The following is an 8,444-nucleotide window of genomic DNA, read 5'->3' as shown; positions in this document are numbered from 1 at the left end:
TGGCCTTTAGAATTGGCAACATTGCACCTGTGCACAAGTCATGTCAGTCTATTTCAATCATTTCTGATCCGTCAGCCTTCGCCTGTCGTGTAAACTCACACACTCACATTGCTCTCATTCTTTCACTGCTGTTACTAAACAGACAGTTTCCCTCCTACAGTAGCCTCAAAAACCCTCCAAAAACAACCCGACAGATGTTTAAGCCAGAGTAGTGCTGCCATCTTCTGGTCATTCCGTAGTAGGACACATATATCGTTCATTATAATTGGGAGTCGCACTCAATATTGTTTTTCCGTTTGGTGCTTTCAGCTAGGTGCGCATTGTACACCCCTCCTCTTCTTACTCACAAATGCAGGCACATTGTTCACCAATTTATTATTAGTTTTTAATCTGATTGATTCACAAAGCAATGTGGTAATGTATAGGCTATCATCAGCTTTGAATTACCCAAATATCTATTCATATAACGTCTATTTATCCAGTCAATCAATTCCCACCGATTTTATTAAATGATACATGATTTATATTACATAAGACGATCATGATAGGGAACACCAAAACTAAATGTATTGTAGCCAATGTAGGCTATACCCATTATCATTACACAGAGTGCTTGGAATTACGAATTGGAATACGTGAGTATTTCGAACGCTCTAACAATGGAATAGAAAATGATCGAGTTATTTTGGTTGGACTACAATCTGGCGAAGCCTGTTTATGGCGGCTACGCACCGCCTACTGGTCAAGATGACTCGAAATGAACCACTGATATGCCTTTAACCGTGAAACTGACGCCTGGTATCTTTGATTGCCAGGCTAAACAACCAATGGACGTCCAGAAAGCAACAACGTGGCTAAAACCGTCCGCTGAAATAGCCAATCGTTGCACCCGCAGCAAAGCCTATTTGAGCCTACTACGTCCTCTAACTCTCTGACAATTTGTGTCTGAGCAGCGATTTCAGCACCACTTCGCTGTCCACTGACAGGGGTCACCGAAGGTAAGAAGACTCAAGATTGGCACTTTCTTATTCCACTTTGAATGATTTTAAAACGTCCCTAAGATATTCAGGAACTCCGACAGATTAAGTGTAGTGTTTTAAACATCCTTTGTGGTTTAATTAGCTCATAAATACATAACCATGTGGGGGTTATTAGGCTAAACGTATTGAATAGACTGGAATGGAGTCCCCCGACGCACCCTTAGATACTGTGGTAACTCGCTAGAACTCTGTGTCCACAACCCATATGTCAACACATTGTGTCATGTATGCAGGATACACTTGCTTGTAGCTTACACGTTGCACGGGTCATGCTCTTGGACAGAGTGGGTATTGTCATGTAGTTGCAGCTTATGCTACTATGATAGGGGGTAGGATAAACTAAGCAATTGCTAAGTAGCCTACACTGCGTTCCCAGGTGAATTCTCTCTGTCTCGCCAGCCGTGCCATACTCAGGGGTCTCTATTAACATTTCACATTGGCATTGTAGTCATTTAGCAGACGCTCTGATCCAGAGCGACTTACAGTCAGCGCATTCATCTTAGGATAGCTAAGTGGGACAACCACATATCACAAGCATATTAACTCCGACGTTACACAGTACTGTCATCAACCACCTGTCAGCAAATCACCACGTCGTTAAACATCTCCTAAACGGCCAGCGTCAGTTAGAGGAGAGGAGCGACGGAGACAGAATTCCTGAGGATACTGTAGCGAGTAACAGGTGTTTCGTTCTCACACACGAACTGACTGAATTAATTAGACTAAGCTATTATTAGCTGCTAGTGGCTCTGCGTACTGTATCATCCAAGTACTGAGGAAGAGAAGAGCAATTGGACGCCATACTATCCTATATACAGTCCAGCATGATATTGGGGAAATAGGGAGAGAAGCGTTTAAACGTGTCTGTTGATATAACCTAGTCTTGAGTCTGCAGAGGTTGTGTCCATCTTAAAGTTACCCACGGGGTTATTGATTGTCAACGTGACTGTGATTGTACAGGTGTGCAAAAGAGGATTTCGTCTGTGTTCATTTTTGTCAGGGCTGGATGGCATTATTTACAGGCTGATATACGTCACCTTTCACAGTACTGGCACTGTATTTATAAACTGTTGACCAATCGAGAGCTTGGGACTTTAAGGGTCTATCTGCATTTTTGACAAAATTGGGTTATTGACATAGCCTTGTTCTGTTCAATACTGCTTCACATTTCCTAAAAAAGTTCAGGAGTAACAATGTGCTTAACAAGTCACATAATAAGTTGCATGGACTCACTCTGTGTGCAACAATAGTGTTTAACAAGATTTTTTAATGACTACCTCATCTCTGTACCCCAAACATACAATTATCTGTGTAAGGTCCCTCAGTCGAGCAGGGAATTTCAAACACAGATTCAACCACAAAGACCAGGGAGGTTTTCCAGTGCCTTGCAAAGAAGGGCACCTATTGGTAAAATAAAAAAGCAGACATTGAAAATCCCTTTGAACATGGTGAAGTTATTAATTACACTTTGAAGGTATAGTATATCAATACACCCAGTCACTACAAAGATACAGGCGTCCTTCCTAAGTCAGTTGCCGGAGAGGAAGGAAACCGCTCAGGAATTTCACGAGGCCAATGGTGACTTTAAACAGTTACAGAGTTTAATGGCTGTGATAGGAGAAAACTGAGGATGGATCAACAAAATTGTAGTTACTCCACAATACTAACCTAAATGACAGAGTGAAAAGAAGGAAGCCTGTACAGAATACAAAATATTCTAAAACATGCATCCTGTTGCAATAAGGCACTAAAGTAAAACTGCAAAAAAATTGGGCAAACAAATGTTACTTTATGTCCTGAATACAAAGCGTTATGTTTGGGGCAAATCCAACACAACACGTCACTGAGTATCACGCTTCATATTTTCAAGCATGGCGGTGGCTGCATCATGTTATGGGTATGCTTGTCATCGCCAAAGACTAGGGAGTTTTTTGGGATAAAAATAAATGTAATAGATCTAAGCGCGGGAAAAATCCTAGAGACAAACCTGGTTCAGTCTGCTTTCCACCAGACACTGGAACACAAGTTCAACTTTCAGCGGGACACTAATCTAGAACACAAGGCCAAATATACACTGGAGTTGCTTACCAAGAAGACATTGAATGTTCTTGATTGCCCTAGAAAATCTATGGCAAGATTTGAAAATGGCTGTATAGCAAGAATCAACAGCCAACTTGACAAAGCCTGAAGAATTAAAAAGTAATAATGTGCAAATATTGCACAATCCAGGTGTGCAAAGCTCTTAGAGACTTACCCAGAAAGACTCACAGCTGTAATCGCGGACAAAGGTGATTCTAACATGTATTGACTCGGGTGTGAAAACTTACGTTAACAAGATGTTTCTGTATTTAATTTTCAATAAATTTCCAAAAATGTATACAAACATGTTTTCACTTTGTCATCATGGGGTATTGTCTGTAGATGGGTGATGATTATTTTTTTTAATCCATTTTGAATTCAGGCTGTAACAGAACAAAATGTGGAATAAGTCATGTGGTATACCCCAATTCATGTTGTGAGGTTCAAAAGAATACCATATAATAATTGCTGACACCATTCAAACCAATGAGGGTTCTGAACTTAAAGCCAATTATCTCAGAACCATCTTGTTCCAGACAGAACCTTATCGTCCCAAGCTCTCCAAATGTAGATTTGGCTTATTGTTTTGTTGCACAGTATGTTGTAGCCTACCTATCACATGAGAATACCTCAGTTCAGATGCTGGCCTATTCTTCCATGTGTCAAATGAGTTCATCTCTGTTTCTAACTGGATGTGTCTCAACTAAACTAAGGATAGCACGGCGTTATGGAAAGCCTAATGATGGAGGATATTGTGGTGAACCATCAGCGTTATTAACAGTTAGATTGGGGATACAGTGTCCCTCTGGTTTAATTTCGGTAGCACTTATAAACCATTCCCACAGGTCAACAACATGGTCCAAGGAGGTGTTTGGTTTCCACTATGCATATTTCCGTAGGTCCACACACACAACACAGATCTGACACAACGTGAATGGCGTTCTCAGGTGGAAATAGGCAGACACACACACACAACCATAAATAATTCAATCTATTCAACTCAGTCCATGGCATCTCACGCTCTAAGGTCAGGGGTCAGGGAGAAGAGAGAGGAAAGAGTATGGGTAATCATCCTACCTACAGACATGCTACACACGACTCAGGTTCTTACTAGATAGTAGTGTGTCAGGGTGAGTGAATGGCTCCTGAGGCCTGTAGGCTAGGGTTGTGTCCCAAATGGCACCCTATTCCCTATGTAGTGCTTTTTTTGCCATAGGACTTTAGTCAAAAGTAGTGCACTACATAGGGAAATGGGTTCCATTTGTGACACAGATTAGTTGATGTCAGGTGGCATTGAGTCTACCATGAGCACAGGACCAGACTTCAGCCAATAGGAAATCAGACTTAGTTCAGAATCCTCTGCACGTCACTTTCACTGACAATCATGCTGATCCCCTTAAGGCACAGAGGTGTAACGGCTGTCGTCTTCCTCCTCGGACGAGGAGAGGCGAGAAGGATCAGACCAATATGCGGAGTGATTTGCGTTCATGATGATTTATTATAACGAAACAATCCAGAACACTTACAAATCCAAAAACAACAAACGTGACAAAACCGACAACAGTCCCGTGTGGCACGAACACTAACACGAGATACAACCACCCACAAACACACACGTGAACCCCGGCTGCCTAAGTATGATTCTCAATCAGGGACAACGATCTACAGCTGCCTCTGATTGAGAATCATACCCGGCCGAACACAAACAACCCGACATAGAAAAATAACACATAGACAACCCACCCCAACTCACGCCCTGACCAACTAAATAAATACAAGAAAAAGAGAAAACAGGTCAGGAACGTGACAAGAGGGGTGTGTGTGTGTGTGTGTGTGTGTGTGTGTGTGCGTGTGCGCGTGCGTGTGTGTGGATGGCAACTACGTAGACCTAGTCCTGTTCCACTCTCATGTAGCCACAACACTGCGAAATATCAATTTTGTAGCGTAAGGAATTGGAAACTGGAATTTTAAGGCTGTATATTAACATGTTGAATTAAAACATTACGTCTGTTTGTTGCTTCTTCAAAGGATCAAGGATTTAGTGTCCATTTCTGTCCAGCAGTCCTTTCTTATAAATGGTTTTCATTTCTTTGAAATGCTTTGAATCTATACATAGCCTTACATGTAGATTAGTACATGTAGATTAGTACCAACATGTGAAGTTCATAGGAGCATATCAAATTGGATGTCAAATAAAAGATAAGACTATATATTTTTTTTTAATTAAGGCATATATAAATCTTTCAACCATTTTACATCCTAAAAATTGTGAATAAGCAAAGACTTTGATTTCTGGTCAAACAGATGGAAAAGGGGTCTTAAAAAACATGTACCAGGAAAAAGTCTTAAAAGTGAAATAATATCAACACTTATATTTGGTTGTGAAGAAATGTTTCTGCCTTCTGTAAGTTTAAGAAACACTGCCTTGTGCCTTGGAATTCCCGTCCCAAAAACGTATCTGTAAGACACTTTCTAATTTCTCTCCCTGATGAGGAGGGAGGATAAGGAAAGTTCACAGAACAAGTAAAGGTAGACCTACCAATTAGTTATAGTTTTTTATGCATTATCAAGTGAATAAAACTCTAAATCCTGTTACCAAATCAGTAACGGAATTTCCAAAAAATCACTAACGGAATTTTTGGAATTGAATTGACTACAATCGGAAATCATAGTTGTCACAAATCACAATTAGTTTCACAAATTTGGACAGCACAGTACAGTAGAGTACAGTACAGTAAAGAAAAGTAGAGTACAGTACACACTAGAGCACACTAGAGTTGAGGACACCATAATGTAAAGTACTATAGTGTACTGAACTATACTCTACTTTACTGTGCTGTACTGTACTGAACTCTGCTCTGCTCTACTCTACTGTACTGAACTCTGCTCTACTCTACTGTACTGAACTCTACTCTACTCTACTGAACTCTGCTCTACTTTACTGTACTGAACTCTGCTCTACTTTACTGTACTGAACTCTGCTCTGCTCTACTCTACTGTACTGAACTCTGCTCTACTCTACTCTACTAAACTCTACTCTACTCTACTGTACTCTGCTCTACTTTACTGTACTGAACTCTGCTCTACTTTACTGTACTGAACTCTGCTCTGCTCTACTCTACTGTACTGAACTCTGCTCTACTCTACTCTACTAAACTCTGCTCTACTCTACTGTACTGAACTCTGCTCTACTCTACTCTACTAAACTCTACTCTACTGTACTGAACTCTGCTCTACTCTACTGTACTGAACTCTGCTCTACTCTACTGAACTCTACTCTACTCTACTGTGCTGAGCTCTGCTCTACTTTACTCTACTGAACTCTGCTCTGCTCTACTCTACTCTACTGTACTGTACTGTACTGTACTGTACTGAACTCTACTCTACTCTACTCTACTGTACTGTACTGTACTGAACTCTGCTCTACTCTACTCTACTGTACTGTACTGAACTCTACACTACTGAGCTCTTCTGTGCTGTACTTTGATGTTCAAACTTGTGAAACATAGACGTCTATGTGTCACGCCCTGACCATAGATTGCTTTGTATGTTTCTATGTTTTGTTTGGTCAGGGTGTGATGTGGGTGGGCATTCTATGTTGTATGTCTAGGTTGTCTATTTCTGTGTTTGGCCTGGTGTGGTTCCCAATCAGAGGCAGCTGTCTATCGTTGTCTCTGATTGGGAGCCATATTTAGGTAGCCTGTTTTTCATTGTGTTTTGTGGGTGATTATTTTCTGTTGTGTGTCTGCACCATACAGAACTGTTTCGTTTTCGTTCCTGTCTTTCACGTTGTTATTTTGTATTTTCAGTGTTCAGTTGATTCATTAAATATTGACATGGACACGCTGCGCATTGGTCAACGCTATCAAGCAGATATTTAACCTTCTGTTACCAAACTTTGCATCTCCACAGTTCTTCCAGAAACTGTGTTTTAGTAAAAATATTCAGTGTAACTTGTTAAAAGTAGTGCTTGTGCATAGAGTTGTATGGTTTGTTAGACTTTTAAATCAATGTTTTTTTGTTTGGCATACATTTTAAAGTGAAAAATCGAATTGTCAGCGCAATTCCGTTACCGTGGAATTGCCCAAGAGCAACACTTTTCACAGATTATTGTCTATTTCATTGCACAACTTTGATTGCCTCTTGTTTTTATAGAACTCAAAATCAACCCTGAGAGAGAGAGAGAGAGAGAGAGAGAGAGAGAGAGAGAGAGAGAGAGAGAGAGAGAGAGAGAGAGAGAGAGAGAGAGAGAGAGAGAGAGAGAGAGAGAGAGAGAGAGAGAGAGAGAGAGAGAGAGAGAGACAATGTACAAATGGTTAAAGCACACAAGTTAAAATAAATAAACATAAATATGGGTTGTATTTACAGTGGTGTTTGTTCTTCACTGGTTGCCCTTTTCTTGTGGCAACAGGTCACAAATCTTGCTGCTGTGATGGCACACTGTGGAATTTCACCCAGTAGATATGGGAGTTTATCAAAATTGGATTTGTTTTCGAATTCTTTGTGGATCTGTGTAATCTGAGGGAAATATGTCTCTCTAATATGGTCATACATTGGGCAGGAGGTTAGGAAGTGCAGCTCAGTTTCCACCTCATTTTGTGGGCAGTGTGCACATAGCCTGTCTTCTCTTGAGAGCCATGTCTAAGGCCGCCGTAGGCAGACATGGCTCTCAAGAGAAGACAGGCTATGTGCACACTGCCCACAAAATGAGGTGGAAACTGAGCTGCACTTCCTAACCTCCTGCCCAATGTATGACCATATTAGAGAGACATATTTCCCTCAGATTACACAGATCCACAAAGAATTCGAAAACAAATCCAATTTTGATAAACTCCCATATCTACTGGGTGAAATTCCACAGTGTGCCATCACAGCAGCAAGATTTGTGACCTGTTGCCACAAGAAAAGGGCAACCAGTGAAGAACAAACACCACTGTAAATACAACCCATATTTATGTTTATTTATTTTAACTTGTGTGCTTTAACCATTTGTACATTGTTACAACACTGCATATATATAATATGACATTTGTAATGTCTTTATTGTTTTGAAACTTCTGTATGTGTAATGTTTACACATACATGTAATGTTTACACATTGTCGTGAGGAATTGAATTCATTAGACTTGTTGATCATACATGCCAGGCGTCATACTAGAGAATGGGAGGGGTTCAAGAAAGGGATAAAATGTTGCAAAACTTTTAATTTAGGATGTGGACTGGTTCTTCCTGCTGTGCTCCTCTCCTTGGATTGTCCTTGACCTCTGTGACCAGTAACAAACCAACACCGCAGCAGTGTGTATGGCTTCCAGCCAAGTAGTCCTG

General features: G+C 40.6%; 1 protein-coding gene across 2 annotated transcripts in view; it reads left to right on the top strand.

The window, feature by feature from the left end:
• Positions 1 to 878: 878 nt before the first annotated feature.
• wdr17 (WD repeat domain 17) overlaps positions 879 to 8,444 on the top strand; it is a 30,745-nt gene continuing 23,179 nt past the window's right edge. The window contains exon 1 of one of the 2 annotated variants that reach the window (XM_071407392.1): positions 879 to 998. The gene's annotated coding sequence lies outside the window, so the exon portion shown is untranslated. The remainder of the gene's footprint in view (positions 999 to 8,444) is intronic. The other variant, XM_071407393.1, reaches the window with a different exon arrangement.

This window comes from Salvelinus alpinus, chromosome 6, assembly GCF_045679555.1.
Source record: "Salvelinus alpinus chromosome 6, SLU_Salpinus.1, whole genome shotgun sequence".
Taxonomy (NCBI): Eukaryota; Metazoa; Chordata; class Actinopteri; order Salmoniformes; family Salmonidae; genus Salvelinus; species Salvelinus alpinus.
Note: the sequence above shows the minus strand (reverse complement) of the source record. Positions and strands in the feature narration are given on the sequence as shown.